Source organism: Lissotriton helveticus, chromosome 1_1 (genome assembly GCF_964261635.1).
Source record: "Lissotriton helveticus chromosome 1_1, aLisHel1.1, whole genome shotgun sequence".
NCBI lineage: Eukaryota > Metazoa > Chordata > Amphibia > Caudata > Salamandridae > Lissotriton > Lissotriton helveticus.
In genome coordinates this window covers 218191838-218215509 of record NC_136057.1, presented here as the reverse complement: position 1 = coordinate 218215509, position 23672 = coordinate 218191838, and the positions used below count along the sequence as shown (strand labels likewise).

Sequence of the window (23672 nt, the reverse complement as noted above, 5' to 3'; positions counted from 1 at the left end):
AAATAGATACTATTCAAGTTACGCAATCTTTGCAGAAGAGGAAATTGGCAGCTGTACTTATGAAAATGTAATTTACTCAGAAGTAAGATTTTGGGCCCTTCCTTAATTTTACAATGTCAATAAAAACATATGAATTCTAAGTCAGCAAAAAAAATGAGATAGTAGCAATTTCAGGACTTACAATAAGGTTAAATTTACTGAAGAGATTTCAAATGCTTGAAGTACCAATTCATTATTATATTCCGCGTATTCAGTACTTAATACCGGCAACCATCTTAAGAAACGTAGTGATAGTTGGGACACTTCCAAATGTTGATAAGGTCATTTTGTGGAGCACCCTCTCCGAGCCTGGATAGCTCAGTCGGGAGAGCATCAGACTTTTAATCTGAGGGCCCAGGGTTCAAGTCCCTGTTCAGGCGGCTTGGTTAAAGAAAAGGTATATCAATTGCATACTCTTTTCAGGATCCAATGAATGGGGAGTCCTATTCGAGATGTTTCAAAAAAGTCTTAATCAAGTCATTACATACCCATCTGTCTTCTACATTCTTTGACAAGGGTTAAGAAGACTTACCCAAACTGTATCATGTAGTTTTTTGATTATCTTTTACCCAATTCAATGTTCAAAATGTAAGGTAGTGTCCGATTAACTTGATAAAGTTGGTCAACAGCTGATAGGTCATCTTTTTATTTGTGAATCTCTGATCACCGTGTTGAATCAGGTCGGATCTCTAGTGCAATGGATAGCGGCTTGGAGTCCTAGACGAATGTAGCAAAAGCATTCAAAGGCTTTGTGTTCAAACACCAGCTGGGTCAATTTTATCCCTCCTCTTATTTTATAACTAATTGAAGCAGTAACAAGCAATGCCTGCGTCTGCATCACCAGAAACATTTACCAAAATGGCAGTGAAAGAAAGTCTACTTAAACAGAGACTGTTTGCTTTGAAAACATTGCATAATCTATGCCCAAGAGGAAGTTCCCAAAGAAACTGCTGAAAATGTATGTAATTTAGTAGGTAGTAATAGTATTTGGCACTTTATTGATTTCACAAGGTCATTTTAGACACATGATTTCTAAGTCAGCCGAAAATGAGATAGTACAAATTTCAGGATTTAAAATGGATTACGTGTGCTGCTGAAATTTCAAATGCTTAACACCTTCAATGCTACAGGAGATTTTCCTCCTGTGCTGAATGATCTGTAAATCCATTGTTCATGACGAGCTCAGCTCGTCATAAGCACACGACAAGTGTACTGCACGACGAGCTGAGCTCGTCATGAGCATGGAAGGGGTTAAAACATCAATTTGTTATTAAACTCTACAAATTTGATTGCTAATATATGTAACCATATTAATACACAGAGTGTAGGTCAGTGTACGTCCACATTTGTTTTGCTGATTTTAAGACAGAGTATAGCAGAGCCTGGATAGCTCAGTCCGTAGAGCATCAGACTTTTAATCTGAGGGTCCAGGGTTCAAGTCCCTGTTCAGGCGGTTGCTTCCTTTAAAGAAAAATTACTCTAATTGGATGCTCTTTTTGTGTTCCCCTGCATGACGAATAAGATATTCCATTACTAAAATTGCAAAAACGTCTTTCATGGAGTTGTGAAATGCACATCTGCCTCATATATCATGTGCCATTTGACTAAACTTAAGTCGTACGTAGACTTACCTAAGGTATCATGTAACTTGAGACGGTGAATATAATTTCCCCAATTCAATATTCAAAATAAATCCATGGTTATAGTATCAAATGAACTTTATAAAGCTGATCAACATTATTTCATTTCAGAATATCTCTGCACCTAATCAGAGCGTATTGGCTCTGTGGCGCAATGGATAGCGCATTGGACTTCTAGGTGAATGTAAAAAAGATATTCAAAGGTTGTGGGTTCAAATCCCACCAGAGTCAGTTTTATCCCTATTTATTTCATAACTGTTTAAAAGAGTAATAAACAGTGCATGCATGCTTCTGCTTCACCAAAAAGGGCAGTGAAAGGAAGTCTATTTTAAATAGATACTATTCAAGTTACGCAATCTTTGCAGAAGAGGAAATTGGCAGCTGTACTTATGAAAATGTAATTTACTCAGAAGTAAGATTTTGGGCCCTTCCTTAATTTTACAATGTCAATAAAAACATATGAATTCTAAGTCAGCAAAAAAAATGAGATAGTAGCAATTTCAGGACTTACAATAAGGTTAAATTTACTGAAGAGATTTCAAATGCTTGAAGTACCAATTCATTATTATATTCCGCGTATTCAGTACTTAATACCGGCAACCATCTTAAGAAACGTAGTGATAGTTGGGACACTTCCAAATGTTGATAAGGTCATTTTGTGGAGCGCCCTCTCCGAGCCTGGATAGCTCAGTCGGGAGAGCATCAGACTTTTAATCTGAGGGCCCAGGGTTCAAGTCCCTGTTCAGGCGGCTTGGTTAAAGAAAAGGTATATCAATTGCATACTCTTTTCAGGATCCAATGAATGGGGAGTCCTATTCGAGATGTTTCAAAAAAGTCTTAATCAAGTCATTACATACCCATCTGTCTTCTACATTCTTTGACAAGGGTTAAGAAGACTTACCCAAACTGTATCATGTAGTTTGTTGATTATCTTTTACCCAATTCAATGTTCAAAATGTAAGGTAGTGTCCGATTAACTTGATAAAGTTGGTCAACAGCTGATAGGTCATCTTTTTATTTGTGAATCTCTGATCACCGTGTTGAATCAGGTCGGATCTCTAGTGCAATGGATAGCGGCTTGGAGTCCTAGACGAATGTAGCAAAAGCATTCAAAGGCTTTGTGTTCAAACACCAGCTGGGTCAATTTTATCCCTCCTCTTATTTTATAACTAATTGAAGCAGTAACAAGCAATGCCTGCGTCTGCATCACCAGAAACATTTACCAAAATGGCAGTGAAAGAAAGTCTACTTAAACAGAGACTGTTTGCTTTGAAAACATTGCATAATCTATGCCCAAGAGGAAGTTCCCAAAGAAACTGCTGAAAATGTATGTAATTTAGTAGGTAGTAATAGTATTTGGCACTTTATTGATTTCACAATGTCATTTTAGACACATGATTTCTAAGTCAGCCGAAAATGAGATAGTACAAATTTCAGGATTTAAAATGGATTACGTGTGCTGCTGAAATTTCAAATGCTTAACACCTTCAATGCTACAGGAGATTTTCCTCCTGTGCTGAATGATCTGTAAATCCATTGTTCATGACGAGCTCAGCTCGTCATAAGCACACGACAAGTGTACTGCACGACGAGCTGAGCTCGTCATGAGCATGGAAGGGGTTAAAACATCAATTTGTTATTAAACTCTACAAATTTGATTGCTAATATATGTAACCATATTAATACACAGAGTGTAGGTCAGTGTACGTCCACATTTGTTTAGCTGATTTTAAGACAGAGTATAGCAGACCCTGGATAGCTCAGTCGGTAGAGCATCAGACTTTTAATCTGAGGGTCCAGGGTTCAAGTCCCTGTTCAGGCGGTTGCTTCCTTTAAAGAAAAATTACTCTAATTGGATGCTCTTTTTGTGTTCCCCTGCATGACGAAAATAAGATATTCCATTACTAAAATTGCAAAAACGTCTTTCATGGAGTTGTGAAATGCACATCTGCCTCATATATCATGTGCCATTTGACTAAACTTAAGTCGTACGTAGACTTACCTAAGGTATCATGTAACTTGAGACGGTGAATATAATTTCCCCAATTCAATATTCAAAATAAATCCATGGTTATAGTATCAAATGAACTTTATAAAGCTGATCAACATTATTTCATTTCAGAATATCTCTGCACCTAATCAGAGCGTATTGGCTCTGTGGCGCAATGGATAGCGCATTGGACTTCTAGGCGAATGTAAAAAAGATATTCAAAGGTTGTGGGTTCGAATCCCACCAGAGTCAGTTTTATCCCTATTTATTTCATAACTGTTTAAAAGAGTAATAAACAGTGCATGCATGCTTCTGCTTCACCAAAAAGGGCAGTGAAAGGAAGTCTATTTTAAATAGATACTATTCAAGTTACGCAATCTTTGCAGAAGAGGAAATTGGCAGCTGTACTTATGAAAATGTAATTTACTCAGAAGTAAGATTTTGGGCCCTTCCTTAATTTTACAATGTCAATAAAAACATATGAATTCTAAGTCAGCAAAAAAAATGAGATAGTAGCAATTTCAGGACTTACAATAAGGTTAAATTTACTGAAGAGATTTCAAATGCTTGAAGTACCAATTCATTATTATATTCCGCGTATTCAGTACTTAATACCGGCAACCATCTTAAGAAACGTAGTGATAGTTGGGACACTTCCAAATGTTGATAAGGTCATTTTGTGGAGCGCCCTCTCCGAGTCTGGATAGCTCAGTCGGGAGAGCATCAGACTTTTAATCTGAGGGCCCAGGGTTCAAGTCCCTGTTCAGGCGGCTTGGTTAAAGAAAAGGTATATCAATTGCATACTCTTTTCAGGATCCAATGAATGGGGAGTCCTATTAGAGATGTTTCAAAAAAGTCTTAATCAAGTCATTACATACCCATCTGTCTTCTACATTCTTTGACAAGGGTTAAGAAGACTTACCCAAACTGTATCATGTAGTTTGTTGATTATCTTTTACCCAATTCAATGTTCAAAATGTAAGGTAGTGTCCGATTAACTTGATAAAGTTGGTCAACAGCTGATAGGTCATCTTTTTATTTGTGAATCTCTGATCACCGTGTTGAATCAGGTCGGATCTCTAGTTCAATGGATAGCGGCTTGGAGTCCTAGACGAATGTAGCAAAAGCATTCAAAGGCTTTGTGTTCAAACACCAGCTGGGTCAATTTTATCCCTCCTCTTATTTTATAACTAATTGAAACAGTAACAAGCAATGCCTGCGTCTGCATCACCAGAAACATTTACCAAAATGGCAGTGAAAGAAAGTCTACTTAAACAGAGACTGTTTGCTTTGAAAACATTGCATAATCTATGCCCAAGAGGAAATTCCCAAAGATACTGCTGAAAATGTATGTAATTTAGTAGGTAGTAATAGTATTTGGCACTTTATTGATTTCACAATGTCATTTTAGACACATGATTTCTAAGTCAGCCGAAAATGAGATAGTACAAATTTCAGGATTTAAAATGGATTACGTGTGCTGCTGAAATTTCAAATGCTTAACACCTTCAATGCTACAGGAGATTTTCCTCCTGTGCTGAATGATCTGTAAATCCATTGTTCATGACGAGCTCAGCTCGTCATAAGCACACGACAAGTGTACTGCACGAAGAGCTGAGCTCGTCATGAGCATGGAAGGGGTTAAAACATCAATTTGTTATTAAACTCTACAAATTTGATTGCTAATATATGTAACCATATTAATACATAGAGTGTAGGTCAGTGTACCTCCACATTTGTTTAGCTGATTTTAAGACAGAATATAGCAGAGCCTGGATAGCTCAGTCGGTAGAGCATCAGACTTTTAATCTGAGGGTCCAGGGTTCAAGTCCCTGTTCAGGCGGTTGCTTCCTTTAAAGAAAAATTACTCTAATTGGATGCTCTTTTTGTGTTCCCCTGCATGACGAATAAGATATTCCATTACTAAAATTGCAAAAACGTCTTTCATGGAGTTGTGAAATGCACATCTGCCTCATATATCATGTGCCATTTGACTAAACTTAAGTCGTACGTAGACTTACCTAAGGTATCATGTAACTTGAGACGGTGAATATAATTTCCCCAATTCAATATTCAAAATAAATCCATGGTTATAGTATCAAATGAACTTTATAAAGCTGATCAACATTATTTCATTTCAGAATATCTCTGCACCTAATTAGAGCGTATTGGCTCTGTGGCGCAATGGATAGCGCATTGGACTTCTAGGTGAATGTAAAAAAGATATTCAAAGGTTGTGGGTTCGAATCCCACCAGAGTCAGTTTTATCCCTATTTATTTCATAACTGTTTAAAAGAGTAATATACAGTGCATGCATGCTTCTGCTTCACCAAAAAGGGCAGTGAAAGGAAGTCTATTTTAAATAGATACTATTCAAATTACGCAATCTTTGCAGAAGAGGAAATTGGCAGCTGTACTTATGGAAATGTAATTTACTCAGAAGTAAGATTTTGGGCCCTTCCTTAATTTTACAATGTCAATAAAAACATATGACTTCTAAGTCAGCAAAAAAAATGAGATAGTAGCAATTTCAGGACTTACAATAAGGTTAAATTTACTGAAGAGATTTCAAATGCTTGAAGTACCAATTCATTATTATATTCCGCGTATTCAGTACTTAATACCGGCAACCATCTTAAGAAACGTAGTGATAGTTGGGACACTTCCAAATGTTGATAAGGTCATTTTGTGGAGCGGCCTCTCCGAGCCTGGATAGCTCAGTCGGGAGAGCATCAGTCTTTTAATCTGAGGGCCCAGGGTTCAAGTCCCTGTTCAGGCGGCTTGGTTAAAGAAAAGGTATATCAATTGCATACTCTTTTCAGGATCCAATGAATGGGGAGTCCTATTCGAGATGTTTCAAAAAAGTCTTAATCAAGTCATTACATACCCATCTGTCTTCTACATTCTTTGACAAGGGTTAAGAAGACTTACCCAAACTGTATCATGTAGTTTGTTGATTATCTTTTACCCAATTCAATGTTCAAAATGTAAGGTAGTGTCCGATTAACTTGATAAAGTTGGTCAACAGCTGATAGGTCATCTTTTTATTTGTGAATCTCTGATCACCGTGTTGAATCAGGTCGGATCTCTAGTGCAATGGATAGCGGCTTGGAGTCCTAGACGAATGTAGCAAAAGCATTCAAAGGCTTTGTGTTCAAACACCAGCTGGGTCAATTTTATCCCTCCTCTTATTTTATAACTAATTGAAGCAGTAACAAGCAATGCCTGCGTCTGCATCACCAGAAACATTTACCAAAATGGCAGTGAAAGAAAGTCTACTTAAACAGAGACTGTTTGCTTTGAAAACATTGCATAATCTATGCCCAAGAGGAAATTCCCAAAGATACTGCTGAAAATGTATGTAATTTAGTAGGTAGTAATAGTATTTGGCACTTTATTGATTTCACAATGTCATTTTAGACACATGATTTCTAAGTCAGCCGAAAATGAGATAGTACAAATTTCAGGATTTAAAATGGATTACGTGTGCTGCTGAAATTTCAAATGCTTAACACCTTCAATGCTACAGGAGATTTTCCTCCTGTGCTGAATGATCTGTAAATCCATTGTTCATGACGAGCTCAGCTCGTCATAAGCACACGACAAGTGTACTGCACGAAGAGCTGAGCTCGTCATGAGCATGGAAGGGGTTAAAACATCAATTTGTTATTAAACTCTACAAATTTGATTGCTAATATATGTAACCATATTAATACATAGAGTGTAGGTCAGTGTACGTCCACATTTGTTTAGCTGATTTTAAGACAGAATATAGCAGAGCCTGGATAGCTCAGTCGGCAGAGCATCAGACTTTTAATCTGAGGGTCCAGGGTTCAAGTCCCTGTTCAGGCGGTTGCTTCCTTTAAAGAAAAATTACTCTAATTGGATGCTCTTTTTGTGTTCCCCTGCATGACGAATAAGATATTCCATTACTAAAATTGCAAAAACGTCTTTCATGGAGTTGTGAAATGCACATCTGCCTCATATATCATGTGCCATTTGACTAAACTTAAGTCGTACGTAGACTTACCTAAGGTATCATGTAACTTGAGACGGTGAATATAATTTCCCCAATTCAATATTCAAAATAAATCCATGGTTATAGTATCAAATGAACTTTATAAAGCTGATCAACATTATTTCATTTCAGAATATCTCTGCACCTAATTAGAGCGTATTGGCTCTGTGGCGCAATGGATAGCGCATTGGACTTCTAGGTGAATGTAAAAAAGATATTCAAAGGTTGTGGGTTCGAATCCCACCAGAGTCAGTTTTATCCCTATTTATTTCATAACTGTTTAAAAGAGTAATATACAGTGCATGCATGCTTCTGCTTCACCAAAAAGGGCAGTGAAAGGAAGTCTATTTTAAATAGATACTATTCAAATTACGCAATCTTTGCAGAAGAGGAAATTGGCAGCTGTACTTATGGAAATGTAATTTACTCAGAAGTAAGATTTTGGGCCCTTCCTTAATTTTACAATGTCAATAAAAACATATGACTTCTAAGTCAGCAAAAAAAATGAGATAGTAGCAATTTCAGGACTTACAATAAGGTTAAATTTACTGAAGAGATTTCAAATGCTTGAAGTACCAATTCATTATTATATTCCGCGTATTCAGTACTTAATACCGGCAACCATCTTAAGAAACGTAGTGATAGTTGGGACACTTCCAAATGTTGATAAGGTCATTTTGTGGAGCGGCCTCTCCGAGCCTGGATAGCTCAGTCGGGAGAGCATCAGTCTTTTAATCTGAGGGCCCAGGGTTCAAGTCCCTGTTCAGGCGGCTTGGTTAAAGAAAAGGTATATCAATTGCATACTCTTTTCAGGATCCAATGAATGGGGAGTCCTATTCGAGATGTTTCAAAAAAGTCTTAATCAAGTCATTACATACCCATCTGTCTTCTACATTCTTTGACAAGGGTTAAGAAGACTTACCCAAACTGTATCATGTAGTTTGTTGATTATCTTTTACCCAATTCAATGTTCAAAATGTAAGGTAGTGTCCGATTAACTTGATAAAGTTGGTCAACAGCTGATAGGTCATCTTTTTATTTGTGAATCTCTGATCACCGTGTTGAATCAGGTCGGATCTCTAGTGCAATGGATAGCGGCTTGGAGTCCTAGACGAATGTAGCAAAAGCATTCAAAGGCTTTGTGTTCAAACACCAGCTGGGTCAATTTTATCCCTCCTCTTATTTTATAACTAATTGAAGCAGTAACAAGCAATGCCTGCGTCTGCATCACCAGAAACATTTACCAAAATGGCAGTGAAAGAAAGTCTACTTAAACAGAGACTGTTTGCTTTGAAAACATTGCATAATCTATGCCCAAGAGGAAGTTCCCAAAGAAACTGCTGAAAATGTATGTAATTTGGTAGGTAGTAATAGTATTTGGCACTTTATTGATTTCACAAGGTCATTTTAGACACATGATTTCTAAGTCAGCCGAAAATGAGATAGTACAAATTTCAGGATTTAAAATGGATTACGTGTGCTGCTGAAATTTCAAATGCTTAACACCTTCAATGCTACAGGAGATTTTCCTCCTGTGCTGAATGATCTGTAAATCCATTGTTCATGACGAGCTCAGCTCGTCATAAGCACACGACAAGTGTACTGCACGACGAGCTGAGCTCGTCATGAGCATGGAAGGGGTTAAAACATCAATTTGTTATTAAACTCTACAAATTTGATTGCTAATATATGTAACCATATTAATACACAGAGTGTAGGTCAGTGTACGTCCACATTTGTTTAGCTGATTTTAAGACAGAGTATAGCAGAGCCTGGATAGCTCAGTCCGTAGAGCATCAGACTTTTAATCTGAGGGTCCAGGGTTCAAGTCCCTGTTCAGGCGGTTGCTTCCTTTAAAGAAAAATTACTCTAATTGGATGCTCTTTTTGTGTTCCCCTGCATGACGAATAAGATATTCCATTACTAAAATTGCAAAAACGTCTTTCATGGAGTTGTGAAATGCACATCTGCCTCATATATCATGTGCCATTTGACTAAACTTAAGTCGTACGTAGACTTACCTAAGGTATCATGTAACTTGAGACGGTGAATATAATTTCCCCAATTCAATATTCAAAATAAATCCATGGTTATAGTATCAAATGAACTTTATAAAGCTGATCAACATTATTTCATTTCAGAATATCTCTGCACCTAATCAGAGCGTATTGGCTCTGTGGCGCAATGGATAGCGCATTGGACTTCTAGGTGAATGTAAAAAAGATATTCAAAGGTTGTGGGTTCAAATCCCACCAGAGTCAGTTTTATCCCTATTTACTTCATAACTGTTTAAAAGAGTAATAAACAGTGCATGCATGCTTCTGCTTCACCAAAAAGGGCAGTGAAAGGAAGTCTATTTTAAATAGATACTATTCAAATTACGCAATCTTTGCAGAAGAGGAAATTGGCAGCTGTACTTATGAAAATGTAATTTACTCAGAAGTAAGTTTTTGGGCCCTTCCTTCATTTTACAATGTCAATAAAAACATATGACTTCTAAGTCAGCAAAAAAAATTAGATAGTAGCAATTTCAGGACTTACAATAAGGTTACATTTACTGAAGAGATTTCAAATGCTTGAAGTACCAATTCATTATTATATTCCGCGTATTCAGTACTTAATACCGGCAACCATCTTAAGAAACGTAGTGATAGTTGGGACACTTCCAAATGTTGATAAGGTCATTTTGTGGAGCGGCCTCTCCGAGCCTGGATAGCTCAGTCGGGAGAGCATCAGTCTTTTAATCTGAGGGCCCAGGGTTCAAGTCCCTGTTCAGGCGGCTTGGTTAAAGAAAAGGTATATCAATTGCATACTCTTTTCAGGATCCAATGAATGGGGAGTCCTATTCGAGATGTTTCAAAAAAGTCCTAATCAAGTCATTACATACCCATCTGTCTTCTACATTCTTTGACAAGGGTTAAGAAGACTTACCCAAACTGTATCATGTAGTTTGACATGTTGATTATCTTTTACCCAATTCAATGTTCAAAATGTAAGGTAGTGTCCGATTAACTTGATAAAGTTGGTCAACAGCTGATAGGTCATCTTTTTATTTGTGAATCTCTGATCACCGTGTTGAATCAGGTCGGATCTCTAGTGCAATGGATAGCGGCTTGGAGTCCTAGACGAATGTAGCAAAAGCATTCAAAGGCTTTGTGTTCAAACACCAGCTGGGTCAATTTTATCCCTCCTCTTATTTTATAACTAATTGAAACAGTAACAAGCAATGCCTGCGTCTGCATCACCAGAAACATTTACCAAAATGGCAGTGAAAGAAAGTCTACTTAAACAGAGACTGTTTGCTTTGAAAACATTGCATAATCTATGCCCAAGAGGAAGTTCCCAAAGAAACTGCTGAAAATGTATGTAATTTAGTAGGTAGTAATAGTATTTGGCACTTTATTGATTTCACAAGGTCATTTTAGACACATGATTTCTAAGTCAGCCGAAAATGAGATAGTACAAATTTCAGGATTTAAAATGGATTACGTGTGCTGCTGAAATTTCAAATGCTTAACACCTTCAATGCTACAGGAGATTTTCCTCCTGTGCTGAATGATCTGTAAATCCATTGTTCATGACGAGCTCAGCTCGTCATAAGCACACGACAAGTGTACTGCACGACGAGCTGAGCTCGTCATGAGCATGGAAGGGGTTAAAACATCAATTTGTTATTAAACTCTACAAATTTGATTGCTAATATATGTAAACATATTAATACACAGAGTGTAGGTCAGTGTACGTCCACATTTGTTTAGCTGATTTTAAGACAGAGTATAGCAGAGCCTGGATAGCTCAGTCGGTAGAGCATCAGACTTTTAATCTGAGGGTCCAGGGTTCAAGTCCCTGTTCAGGCGGTTGCTTCCTTTAAAGAAAAATTACTCTAATTGGATGCTCTTTTTGTGTTCCCCTGCATGACGAATAAGATATTCCATTACTAAAATTGCAAAAACGTCTTTCATGGAGTTGTGAAATGCACATCTGCCTCATATATCATGTGCCATTTGACTAAACTTAAGTCGTACGTAGACTTACCTAAGGTATCATGTAACTTGAGACGGTGAATATAATTTCCCCAATTCAATATTCAAAATAAATCCATGGTTATAGTATCAAATGAACTTTATAAAGCTGATCAACATTATTTCATTTCAGAATATCTCTGCACCTCATCAGTGTGTATTGGCTCTGTGGCGCAATGGATAGCGCATTGGACTTCTAGGTGAATGTAAAAAAGATATTCAAAGGTTGTGGGTTCGAATCCCACCAGAGTCAGTTTTATCCCTATTTATTTCATAACTGTTTAAAAGAGTAATAAACAGTGCATGCATGCTTCTGCTTCACCAAAAAGGGCAGTGAAAGGAAGTCTATTTTAAATAGATACTATTCAAGTTACGCAATCTTTGCAGAAGAGGAAATTGGCAGCTGTACTTATGAAAATGTAATTTACTCAGAAGTAAGATTTTGGGCCCTTCCTTAATTTTACAATGTCAATAAAAACATATGACTTCTAAGTCAGCAAAAAAAATGAGATAGTAGCAATTTCAGGACTTACAATAAGGTTAAATTTACTGAAGAGATTTCAAATGCTTGAAGTACCAATTCATTATTATATTCCGCGTATTCAGTACTTAATACCGGCAACCATCTTAAGAAACGTAGTGATAGTTGGGACACTTCCAAATGTTGATAAGGTCATTTTGTGGAGCGCCCTCTCCGAGCCTGGATAGCTCAGTCGGGAGAGCATCAGACTTTTAATCTGAGGGCCCAGGGTTCAAGTCCCTGTTCAGGCGGCTTGGTTAAAGAAAAGGTATATCAATTGCATACTCTTTTCAGGATCCAATGAATGGGGAGTCCTATTAGAGATGTTTCAAAAAAGTCTTAATCAAGTCATTACATACCCATCTGTCTTCTACATTCTTTGACAAGGGTTAAGAAGACTTACCCAAACTGTATCATGTAGTTTGTTGATAATCTTTTACCCAATTCAATGTTCAAAATGTAAGGTAGTGTCCGATTAACTTGATAAAGTTGGTCAACAGCTGATAGGTCATCTTTTTATTTGTGAATCTCTGATCACCGTGTTGAATCAGGTCGGATCTCTAGTGCAATGGATAGCGGCTTGGAGTCCTAGACGAATGTAGCAAAAGCATTCAAAGGCTTTGTGTTCAAACACCAGCTGGGTCAATTTTATCCCTCCTCTTATTTTATAACTAATTGAAACAGTAACAAGCAATGCCTGCGTCTGCATCACCAGAAACATTTACCAAAATGGCAGTGAAAGAAAGTCTACTTAAACAGAGACTGTTTGCTTTGAAAACATTGCATAATCTATGCCCAAGAGGAAATTCCCAAAGATACTGCTGAAAATGTATGTAATTTAGTAGGTAGTAATAGTATTTGGCACTTTATTGATTTCACAATGTCATTTTAGACACATGATTTCTAAGTCAGCCGAAAATGAGATAGTACAAATTTCAGGATTTAAAATGGATTACGTGTGCTGCTGAAATTTCAAATGCTTAACACCTTCAATGCTACAGGAGATTTTCCTCCTGTGCTGAATGATCTGTAAATCCATTGTTCATGACGAGCTCAGCTCGTCATAAGCACACGACAAGTGTACTGCACGAAGAGCTGAGCTCGTCATGAGCATGGAAGGGGTTAAAACATCAATTTGTTATTAAACTCTACAAATTTGATTGCTAATATATGTAACCATATTAATACATAGAGTGTAGGTCAGTGTACGTCCACATTTGTTTAGCTGATTTTAAGACAGAATATAGCAGAGCCTGGATAGCTCAGTCGGTAGAGCATCAGACTTTTAATCTGAGGGTCCAGGGTTCAAGTCCCTGTTCAGGCGGTTGCTTCCTTTAAAGAAAAATTACTCTAATTGGATGCTCTTTTTGTGTTCCCCTGCATGACGAATAAGATATTCCATTACTAAAATTGCAAAAACGTCTTTCATGGAGTTGTGAAATGCACATCTGCCTCATATATCATGTGCCATTTGACTAAACTTAAGTCGTACGTAGACTTACCTAAGGTATCATGTAACTTGAGACGGTGAATATAATTTCCCCAATTCAATATTCAAAATAAATCCATGGTTATAGTATCAAATGAACTTTATAAAGCTGATCAACATTATTTCATTTCAGAATATCTCTGCACCTAATTAGAGCGTATTGGCTCTGTGGCGCAATGGATAGCGCATTGGACTTCTAGGTGAATGTAACAAAGATATTCAAAGGTTGTGGGTTCGAATCCCACCAGAGTCAGTTTTATCCCTATTTATTTCATAACTGTTTAAAAGAGTAATAAACAGTGCATGCATGCTTCTGCTTCACCAAAAAGGGCAGTGAAAGGAAGTCTATTTTAAATAGATACTATTCAAATTACGCAATCTTTGCAGAAGAGGAAATTGGCAGCTGTACTTATGAAAATGTAATTTACTCAGAAGTAAGATTTTGGGCCCTTCCTTAATTTTACAATGTCAATAAAAACATATGACTTCTAAGTCAGCAAAAAAAATGAGATAGTAGCAATTTCAGGACTTACAATAAGGTTACATTTACTGAAGAGATTTCAAATGCTTGAAGTACCAATTCATTATTATATTCCGCGTATTCAGTACTTAATACCGGCAACCATCTTAAGAAACGTAGTGATAGTTGGGACACTTCCAAATGTTGATAAGGTCATTTTGTGGAGCGGCCTCTCCGAGCCTGGATAGCTCAGTCGGGAGAGCATCAGTCTTTTAATCTGAGGGCCCAGGGTTCAAGTCCCTGTTCAGGCGGCTTGGTTAAAGAAAAGGTATATCAATTGCATACTCTTTTCAGGATCCAATGAATGGGGAGTCCTATTCGAGATGTTTCAAAAAAGTCTTAATCAAGTCATTACATACCCATCTGTCTTCTACATTCTTTGACAAGGGTTAAGAAGACTTACCCAAACTGTATCATGTAGTTTGTTGATTATCTTTTACCCAATTCAATGTTCAAAATGTAAGGTAGTGTCCGATTAACTTGATAAAGTTGGTCAACAGCTGATAGGTCATCTTTTTATTTGTGAATCTCTGATCACCGTGTTGAATCAGGTCGGATCTCTAGTGCAATGGATAGCGGCTTGGAGTCCTAGACGAATGTAGCAAAAGCATTCAAAGGCTTTGTGTTCAAACACCAGCTGGGTCAATTTTATCCCTCCTCTTATTTTATAACTATTTGAAGCAGTAACAAGCAATGCCTGCGTCTGCATCACCAGAAACATTTACCAAAATGGCAGTGAAAGAAAGTCTACTTAAACAGAGACTGTTTGCTTTGAAAACATTGCATAATCTATGCCCAAGAGGAAGTTCCCAAAGAAACTGCTGAAAATGTATGTAATTTAGTAGGTAGTAATAGTATTTGGCACTTTATTGATTTCACAAGGTCATTTTAGACACATGATTTCTAAGTCAGCCGAAAATGAGATAGTACAAATTTCAGGATTTAAAATGGATTACGTGTGCTGCTGAAATTTCAAATGCTTAACACCTTCAATGCTACAGGAGATTTTCCTCCTGTGCTGAATGATCTGTAAATCCATTGTTCATGACGAGCTCAGCTCGTCATAAGCACACGACAAGTGTACTGCACGACGAGCTGAGCTCGTCATGAGCATGGAAGGGGTTAAAACATCAATTTGTTATTAAACTCTACAAATTTGATTGCTAATATATGTAACCATATTAATACACAGAGTGTAGGTCAGTGTACGTCCACATTTGTTTAGCTGATTTTAAGACAGAGTATAGCAGAGCCTGGATAGCTCAGTCCGTAGAGCATCAGACTTTTAATCTGAGGGTCCAGGGTTCAAGTCCCTGTTCAGGCGGTTGCTTCCTTTAAAGAAAAATTACTCTAATTGGATGCTCTTTTTGTGTTCCCCTGCATGACGAATAAGATATTCCATTACTAAAATTGCAAAAACGTCTTTCATGGAGTTGTGAAATGCACATCTGCCTCATATATCATGTGCCATTTGACTAAACTTAAGTCGTACGTAGACTTACCTAAGGTATCATGTAACTTGAGACGGTGAATATAATTTCCCCAATTCAATATTCAAAATAAATCCATGGTTATAGTATCAAATGAACTTTATAAAGCTGATCAACATTATTTCATTTCAGAATATCTCTGCACCTAATCAGAGCGTATTGGCTCTGTGGCGCAATGGATAGCGCATTGGACTTCTAGGTGAATGTAAAAAAGATATTCAAAGGTTGTGGGTTCAAATCCCACCAGAGTCAGTTTTATCCCTATTTACTTCATAACTGTTTAAAAGAGTAATAAACAGTGCATGCATGCTTCTGCTTCACCAAAAAGGGCAGTGAAAGGAAGTCTATTTTAAATAGATACTATTCAAATTACGCAATCTTTGCAGAAGAGGAAATTGGCAGCTGTACTTATGAAAATGTAATTTACTCAGAAGTAAGTTTTTGGGCCCTTCCTTCATTTTACAATGTCAATAAAAACATATGACTTCTAAGTCAGCAAAAAAAATTAGATAGTAGCAATTTCAGGACTTACAATAAGGTTACATTTACTGAAGAGATTTCAAATGCTTGAAGTACCAATTCATTATTATATTCCGCGTATTCAGTACTTAATACCGGCAACCATCTTAAGAAACGTAGTGATAGTTGGGACACTTCCAAATGTTGATAAGGTCATTTTGTGGAGCGCCCTCTCCGAGCCTGGATAGCTCAGTCGGGAGAGCATCAGTCTTTTAATCTGAGGGCCTAGGGTTCAAGTCCCTGTTCAGGCGGCTTGGTTAAAGAAAAGGTATATCAATTGCATACTCTTTTCAGGATCCAATGAATGGGGAGTCCTATTCGAGATGTTTCAAAAAAGTCCTAATCAAGTCATTACATACCCATCTGTCTTCTACATTCTTTGACAAGGGTTAAGAAGACTTACCCAAACTGTATCATGTAGTTTGACATGTTGATTATCTTTTACCCAATTCAATGTTCAAAATGTAAGGTAGTGTCCGATTAACTTGATAAAGTTGGTCAACAGCTGATAGGTCATCTTTTTATTTGTGAATCTCTGATCACCGTGTTGAATCAGGTCGGATCTCTAGTGCAATGGATAGCGGCTTGGAGTCCTAGACGAATGTAGCAAAAGCATTCAAAGGCTTTGTGTTCAAACACCAGCTGGGTCAATTTTATCCCTCCTCTTATTTTATAACTAATTGAAACAGTAACAAGCAATGCCTGCGTCTGCATCACCAGAAACATTTACCAAAATGGCAGTGAAAGAAAGTCTACTTAAACAGAGACTGTTTGCTTTGAAAACATTGCATAATCTATGCCCAAGAGGAAGTTCCCAAAGAAACTGCTGAAAATGTATGTAATTTAGTAGGTAGTAATAGTATTTGGCACTTTATTGATTTCACAAGGTCATTTTAGACACATGATTTCTAAGTCAGCCGAAAATGAGATAGTACAAATTTCAGGATTTAAAATGGATTACGTGTGCTGCTGAAATTTCAAATGCTTAACACCTTCAATGCTACAGGAGATTTTCCTCCTGTGCTGAATGATCTGTAAATCCATTGTTCATGACGAGCTCAGCTCGTCATAAGCACACGACAAGTGTACTGCACGACGAGCTGAGCTCGTCATGAGCATGGAAGGGGTTAAAACATCAATTTGTTATTAAACTCTACAAATTTGATTGCTAATATATGTAAACATATTAATACACAGAGTGTAGGTCAGTGTACGTCCACATTTGTTTAGCTGATTTTAAGACAGAGTATAGCAGAGCCTGGATAGCTCAGTCGGTAGAGCATCAGACTTTTAATCTGAGGGTCCAGGGTTCAAGTCCCTGTTCAGGCGGTTGCTTCCTTTAAAGAAAAATTACTCTAATTGGATGCTCTTTTTGTGTTCCCCTGCATGACGAATAAGATATTCCATTACTAAAATTGCAAAAACGTCTTTCATGGAGTTGTGAAATGCACATCTGCCTCATATATCATGTGCCATTTGACTAAACTTAAGTCGTACGTAGACTTACCTAAGGTATCATGTAACTTGAGACGGTGAATATAATTTCCCCAATTCAATATTCAAAATAAATCCATGGTTATAGTATCAAATGAACTTTATAAAGCTGATCAACATTATTTCATTTCAGAATATCTCTGCACCTCATCAGTGTGTATTGGCTCTGTGGCGCAATGGATAGCGCATTGGACTTCTAGGTGAATGTAAAAAAGATATTCAAAGGTTGTGGGTTCGAATCCCACCAGAGTCAGTTTTATCCCTATTTATTTCATAACTGTTTAAAAGAGTAATAAACAGTGCATGCATGCTTCTGCTTCACCAAAAAGGGCAGTGAAAGGAAGTCTATTTTAAATAGATACTATTCAAGTTACGCAATCTTTGCAGAAGAGGAAATTGGCAGCTGTACTTATGAAAATGTAATTTACTCAGAAGTAAGATTTTGGGCCCTTCCTTAATTTTACAATGTCAATAAAAACATATGACTTCTAAGTCAGCAAAAAAAATGAGATAGTAGCAATTTCAGGACTTACAATAAGGTTAAATTTACTGAAGAGATTTCAAATGCTTGAAGTACCAATTCATTATTATATTCCGCGTATTCAGTACTTAATACCGGCAACCATCTTAAGAAACGTAGTGATAGTTGGGACACTTCCAAATGTTGATAAGGTCATTTTGTGGAGCGCCCTCTCCGAGCCTGGATAGCTCAGTCGGGAGAGCATCAGACTTTTAATCTGAGGGCCCAGGGTTCAAGTCCCTGTTCAGGCGGCTTGGTTAAAGAAAAGGTATATCAATTGCATACTCTTTTCAGGATCCAATGAATGGGGAGTCCTATTAGAGATGTTTCAAAAAAGTCTTAATCAAGTCATTACATACCCATCTGTCTTCTACATTCTTTGACAAGGGTTAAGAAGACTTACCCAAACTGTATCATGTAGTTTGTTGATAATCTTTTACCCAATTCAATGTTCAAAATGTAAGGTAGTGTCCGATTAACTTGATAAAGTTGGTCAACAGCTGATAGGTCATCTTTTTATTTGTGAATCTCTGATCACCGTGTTGAATCAGGTCGGATCTCTAGTGCAATGGATAGCGGCTTGGAGTCCTAGACGAATGTAGCAAAAGCATTCAAAGGCTTTGTGTTCAAACACCAGCTGGGTCAATTTTATCCCTCCTCTTATTTTATAACTAATTGAAACAGTAACAAGCAATGCCTGCGTCTGCATCACCAGAAACATTTACCAAAATGGCAGTGAAAGAAAGTCTACTTAAACAGAGACTGTTTGCTTTGAAAACATTGCATAATCTATGCCCAAGAGGAAATTCCCAAAGATACTGCTGAAAATGTATGTAATTTAGTAGGTAGTAATAGTATTTGGCACTTTATTGATTTCACAATGTCATTTTAGACACATGATTTCTAAGTCAGCCGAAAATGAGATAGTACAAATTTCAGTATTTAAAATGGATTACGTGTGCTGCTGAAATTTCAAATGCTTAACACCTTCAATGCTACAGGAGATTTTCCTCCTGTGCTGAATGATCTGTAAATCCATTGTTCATGACGAGCTCAGCTCGTCATAAGCACACGACAAGTGTACTGCACGAAGAGCTGAGCTCGTCATGAGCATGGAAGGGGTTAAAACATCAATTTGTTATTAAACTCTACAAATTTGATTGCTAATATATGTAACCATATTAATACATAGAGTGTAGGTCAGTGTACGTCCACATTTGTTTAGCTGATTTTAAGACAGAATATAGCAGAGCCTGGATAGCTCAGTCGGTAGAGCATCAGACTTTTAATCTGAGGGTCCAGGGTTCAAGTCCCTGTTCAGGCGGTTGCTTCCTTTAAAGAAAAATTACTCTAATTGGATGCTCTTTTTGTGTTCCCCTGCATGACGAATAAGATATTCCATTACTAAAATTGCAAAAACGTCTTTCATGGAGTTGTGAAATGCACATCTGCCTCATATATCATGTGCCATTTGACTAAACTTAAGTCGTACGTAGACTTACCTAAGGTATCATGTAACTTGAGACGGTGAATATAATTTCCCCAATTCAATATTCAAAATAAATCCATGGTTATAGTATCAAATGAACTTTATAAAGCTGATCAACATTATTTCATTTCAGAATATCTCTGCACCTAATTAGAGCGTATTGGCTCTGTGGCGCAATGGATAGCGCATTGGACTTCTAGGTGAATGTAACAAAGATATTCAAAGGTTGTGGGTTCGAATCCCACCAGAGTCAGTTTTATCCCTATTTATTTCATAACTGTTTAAAAGAGTAATAAACAGTGCATGCATGCTTCTGCTTCACCAAAAAGGGCAGTGAAAGGAAGTCTATTTTAAATAGATACTATTCAAATTACGCAATCTTTGCAGAAGAGGAAATTGGCAGCTGTACTTATGAAAATGTAATTTACTCAGAAGTAAGATTTTGGGCCCTTCCTTAATTTTACAATGTCAATAAAAACATATGACTTCTAAGTCAGCAAAAAAAATGAGATAGTAGCAATTTCAGGACTTACAATAAGGTTACATTTACTGAAGAGATTTCAAATGCTTGAAGTACCAATTCATTATTATATTCCGCGTATTCAGTACTTAATACCGGCAACCATCTTAAGAAACGTAGTGATAGTTGGGACACTTCCAAATGTTGATAAGGTCATTTTGTGGAGCGGCCTCTCCGAGCCTGGATAGCTCAGTCGGGAGAGCATCAGTCTTTTAATCTGAGGGCCCAGGGTTCAAGTCCCTGTTCAGGCGGCTTGGTTAAAGAAAAGGTATATCAATTGCATACTCTTTTCAGGATCCAATGAATGGGGAGTCCTATTCGAGATGTTTCAAAAAAGTCTTAATCAAGTCATTACATACCCATCTGTCTTCTACATTCTTTGACAAGGGTTAAGAAGACTTACCCAAACTGTATCATGTAGTTTGTTGATTATCTTTTACCCAATTCAATGTTCAAAATGTAAGGTAGTGTCCGATTAACTTGATAAAGTTGGTCAACAGCTGATAGGTCATCTTTTTATTTGTGAATCTCTGATCACCGTGTTGAATCAGGTCGGATCTCTAGTGCAATGGATAGCGGCTTGGAGTCCTAGACGAATGTAGCAAAAGCATTCAAAGGCTTTGTGTTCAAACACCAGCTGGGTCAATTTTATCCCTCCTCTTATTTTATAACTATTTGAAGCAGTAACAAGCAATGCCTGCGTCTGCATCACCAGAAACATTTACCAAAATGGCAGTGAAAGAAAGTCTACTTAAACAGAGACTGTTTGCTTTGAAAACATTGCATAATCTATGCCCAAGAGGAAGTTCCCAAAGAAACTGCTGAAAATGTATGTAATTTAGTAGGTAGTAATAGTATTTGGCACTTTATTGATTTCACAAGGTCATTTTAGACACATGATTTCTAAGTCAGCCGAAAATGAGATAGTACAAATTTCAGGATTTAAAATGGATTACGTGTGCTGCTGAAATTTCAAATGCTTAACACCTTCAATGCTACAGGAGATTTTCCTCCTGTGCTGAATGATCTGTAAATCCATTGTTCATGACGAGCTCAGCTCGTCATAAGCACACGACAAGTGTACTGCACGACGAGCTGAGCTCGTCATGAGCATGGAAGGGGTTAAAACATCAATTTGTTATTAAACTCTACAAATTTGATTGCTAATATATGTAACCATATTAATACACAGAGTGTAGGTCAGTGTACGTCCACATTTGTTTAGCTGATTTTAAGACAGAGTATAGCAGAGCCTGGATAGCTCAGTCCGTAGAGCATCAGACTTTTAATCTGAGGGTCCAGGGTTCAAGTCCCTGTTCAGGCGGTTGCTTCCTTTAAAGAAAAATTACTCTAATTGGATGCTCTTTTTGTGTTCCCCTGCATGACGAATAAGATATTCCATTACTAAAATTGCAAAAACGTCTTTCATGGAGTTGTGAAATGCACATCTGCCTCATATATCATGTGCCATTTGACTAAACTTAAGTCGTACGTAGACTTACCTAAGGTATCATGTAACTTGAGACGGTGAATATAATTTCCCCAATTCAATATTCAAAATAAATCCATGGTTATAGTATCAAATGAACTTTATAAAGCTGATCAACATTATTTCATTTCAGAATATCTCTGCACCTAATCAGAGCGTATTGGCTCTGTGGCGCAATGGATAGCGCATTGGACTTCTAGGTGAATGTAAAAAAGATATTCAAAGGTTGTGGGTTCAAATCCCACCAGAGTCAGTTTTATCCCTATTTACTTCATAACTGTTTAAAAGAGTAATAAACAGTGCATGCATGCTTCTGCTTCACCAAAAAGGGCAGTGAAAGGAAGTCTATTTTAAATAGATACTATTCAAATTACGCAATCTTTGCAGAAGAGGAAATTGGCAGCTGTACTTATGAAAATGTAATTTACTCAGAAGTAAGTTTTTGGGCCCTTCCTTCATTTTACAATGTCAATAAAAACATATGACTTCTAAGTCAGCAAAAAAAATTAGATAGTAGCAATTTCAGGACTTACAATAAGGTTACATTTACTGAAGAGATTTCAAATGCTTGAAGTACCAATTCATTATTATATTCCGCGTATTCAGTACTTAATACCGGCAACCATCTTAAGAAACGTAGTGATAGTTGGGACACTTCCAAATGTTGATAAGGTCATTTTGTGGAGCGCCCTCTCCGAGCCTGGATAGCTCAGTCGGGAGAGCATCAGACTTTTAATCTGAGGGCCCAGGGTTCAAGTCCCTGTTCAGGCGGCTTGGTTAAAGAAAAGGTATATCAATTGCATACTCTTTTCAGGATCCAATGAATGGGGAGTCCTATTAGAGATGTTTCAAAAAAGTCTTAATCAAGTCATTACATACCCATCTGTCTTCTACATTCTTTGACAAGGGTTAAGAAGACTTACCCAAACTGTATCATGTAGTTTGTTGATAATCTTTTACCCAATTCAATGTTCAAAATGTAAGGTAGTGTCCGATTAACTTGATAAAGTTGGTCAACAGCTGATAGGTCATCTTTTTATTTGTGAATCTCTGATCACCGTGTTGAATCAGGTCGGATCTCTAGTGCAATGGATAACGGCTTGGAGTCCTAGACGAATGTAGCAAAAGCATTCAAAGGCTTTGTGTTCAAACACCAGCTGGGTCAATTTTATCCCTCCTCTTATTTTATAACTAATTGAAACAGTAACAAGCAATGCCTGCGTCTGCATCACCAGAAACATTTACCAAAATGGCAGTGAAAGAAAGTCTACTTAAACAGAGACTGTTTGCTTTGAAAACATTGCATAATCTATGCCCAAGAGGAAATTCCCAAAGATACTGCTGAAAATGTATGTAATTTAGTAGGTAGTAATAGTATTTGGCACTTTATTGATTTCACAATGTCATTTTAGACACATGATTTCTAAGTCAGCCGAAAATGAGATAGTACAAATTTCAGGATTTAAAATGGATTACGTGTGCTGCTGAAATTTCAAATGCTTAACACCTTCAATGCTACAGGAGATTTTCCTCCTGTGCTGAATGATCTGTAAATCCATTGTTCATGACGAGCTCAGCTCGTCATAAGCACACGACAAGTGTACTGCACGAAGAGCTGAGCTCGTCATGAGCATGGAAGGGGTTAAAACATCAATTTGTTATTAAACTCTACAAATTTGATTGCTAATATATGTAACCATATTAATACATAGAGTGTAGGTCAGTGTACGTCCACATTTGTTTAGCTGATTTTAAGACAGAATATAGCAGAGCCTGGATAGCTCAGTCGTTAGAGCATCAGACTTTTAATCTGAGGGTCCAGGGTTCAAGTCCCTGTTCAGGCGGTTGCTTCCTTTAAAGAAAAATTACTCTAATTGGATGCTCTTTTTGTGTTCCCCTGCATGACGAATAAG

At 37.3% G+C, this 23672-nt stretch overlaps 16 non-coding genes across 16 annotated transcripts; all 16 read left to right on the top strand.

Annotated features, from left to right (window-relative positions):
* The first annotated feature begins 1819 nt into the window (after positions 1–1819).
* Positions 1820–1910, top strand: TRNAR-UCU (transfer RNA arginine (anticodon UCU)). The gene is given in 2 exon segments: positions 1820–1856; positions 1875–1910. It is a non-coding gene; the product is annotated as a tRNA-Arg (tRNA).
* Positions 1911–3830: 1920 nt separating this feature from the next.
* Positions 3831–3921, top strand: TRNAR-UCU (transfer RNA arginine (anticodon UCU)). The gene is given in 2 exon segments: positions 3831–3867; positions 3886–3921. It is a non-coding gene; the product is annotated as a tRNA-Arg (tRNA).
* A 1518-nt stretch (positions 3922–5439) lies between these two features.
* Positions 5440–5512, top strand: TRNAK-UUU (transfer RNA lysine (anticodon UUU)). Its single transcript has one exon. It is a non-coding gene; the product is annotated as a tRNA-Lys (tRNA).
* A 327-nt stretch (positions 5513–5839) lies between these two features.
* On the top strand, positions 5840–5930 carry TRNAR-UCU (transfer RNA arginine (anticodon UCU)). The gene is given in 2 exon segments: positions 5840–5876; positions 5895–5930. It is a non-coding gene; the product is annotated as a tRNA-Arg (tRNA).
* Positions 5931–7848: 1918 nt separating this feature from the next.
* On the top strand, positions 7849–7939 carry TRNAR-UCU (transfer RNA arginine (anticodon UCU)). Its single transcript is given in 2 exon segments — positions 7849–7885; positions 7904–7939. It is a non-coding gene; the product is annotated as a tRNA-Arg (tRNA).
* A 1918-nt stretch (positions 7940–9857) lies between these two features.
* On the top strand, positions 9858–9948 carry TRNAR-UCU (transfer RNA arginine (anticodon UCU)). Its single transcript is given in 2 exon segments — positions 9858–9894; positions 9913–9948. It is a non-coding gene; the product is annotated as a tRNA-Arg (tRNA).
* Positions 9949–11471: 1523 nt separating this feature from the next.
* Positions 11472–11544, top strand: TRNAK-UUU (transfer RNA lysine (anticodon UUU)). Its single transcript has one exon. It is a non-coding gene; the product is annotated as a tRNA-Lys (tRNA).
* Positions 11545–11871: 327 nt separating this feature from the next.
* On the top strand, positions 11872–11962 carry TRNAR-UCU (transfer RNA arginine (anticodon UCU)). Its single transcript is given in 2 exon segments — positions 11872–11908; positions 11927–11962. It is a non-coding gene; the product is annotated as a tRNA-Arg (tRNA).
* A 1518-nt stretch (positions 11963–13480) lies between these two features.
* TRNAK-UUU (transfer RNA lysine (anticodon UUU)) lies at positions 13481–13553 on the top strand. Its single transcript has one exon. It is a non-coding gene; the product is annotated as a tRNA-Lys (tRNA).
* Positions 13554–13880: 327 nt separating this feature from the next.
* Positions 13881–13971, top strand: TRNAR-UCU (transfer RNA arginine (anticodon UCU)). The gene is given in 2 exon segments: positions 13881–13917; positions 13936–13971. It is a non-coding gene; the product is annotated as a tRNA-Arg (tRNA).
* A 1918-nt stretch (positions 13972–15889) lies between these two features.
* On the top strand, positions 15890–15980 carry TRNAR-UCU (transfer RNA arginine (anticodon UCU)). The gene is given in 2 exon segments: positions 15890–15926; positions 15945–15980. It is a non-coding gene; the product is annotated as a tRNA-Arg (tRNA).
* A 1523-nt stretch (positions 15981–17503) lies between these two features.
* Positions 17504–17576, top strand: TRNAK-UUU (transfer RNA lysine (anticodon UUU)). Its single transcript has one exon. It is a non-coding gene; the product is annotated as a tRNA-Lys (tRNA).
* A 327-nt stretch (positions 17577–17903) lies between these two features.
* TRNAR-UCU (transfer RNA arginine (anticodon UCU)) lies at positions 17904–17994 on the top strand. Its single transcript is given in 2 exon segments — positions 17904–17940; positions 17959–17994. It is a non-coding gene; the product is annotated as a tRNA-Arg (tRNA).
* A 1518-nt stretch (positions 17995–19512) lies between these two features.
* Positions 19513–19585, top strand: TRNAK-UUU (transfer RNA lysine (anticodon UUU)). The gene has a single exon. It is a non-coding gene; the product is annotated as a tRNA-Lys (tRNA).
* A 327-nt stretch (positions 19586–19912) lies between these two features.
* Positions 19913–20003, top strand: TRNAR-UCU (transfer RNA arginine (anticodon UCU)). The gene is given in 2 exon segments: positions 19913–19949; positions 19968–20003. It is a non-coding gene; the product is annotated as a tRNA-Arg (tRNA).
* A 1918-nt stretch (positions 20004–21921) lies between these two features.
* TRNAR-UCU (transfer RNA arginine (anticodon UCU)) lies at positions 21922–22012 on the top strand. Its single transcript is given in 2 exon segments — positions 21922–21958; positions 21977–22012. It is a non-coding gene; the product is annotated as a tRNA-Arg (tRNA).
* Positions 22013–23672: the final 1660 nt, after the last annotated feature.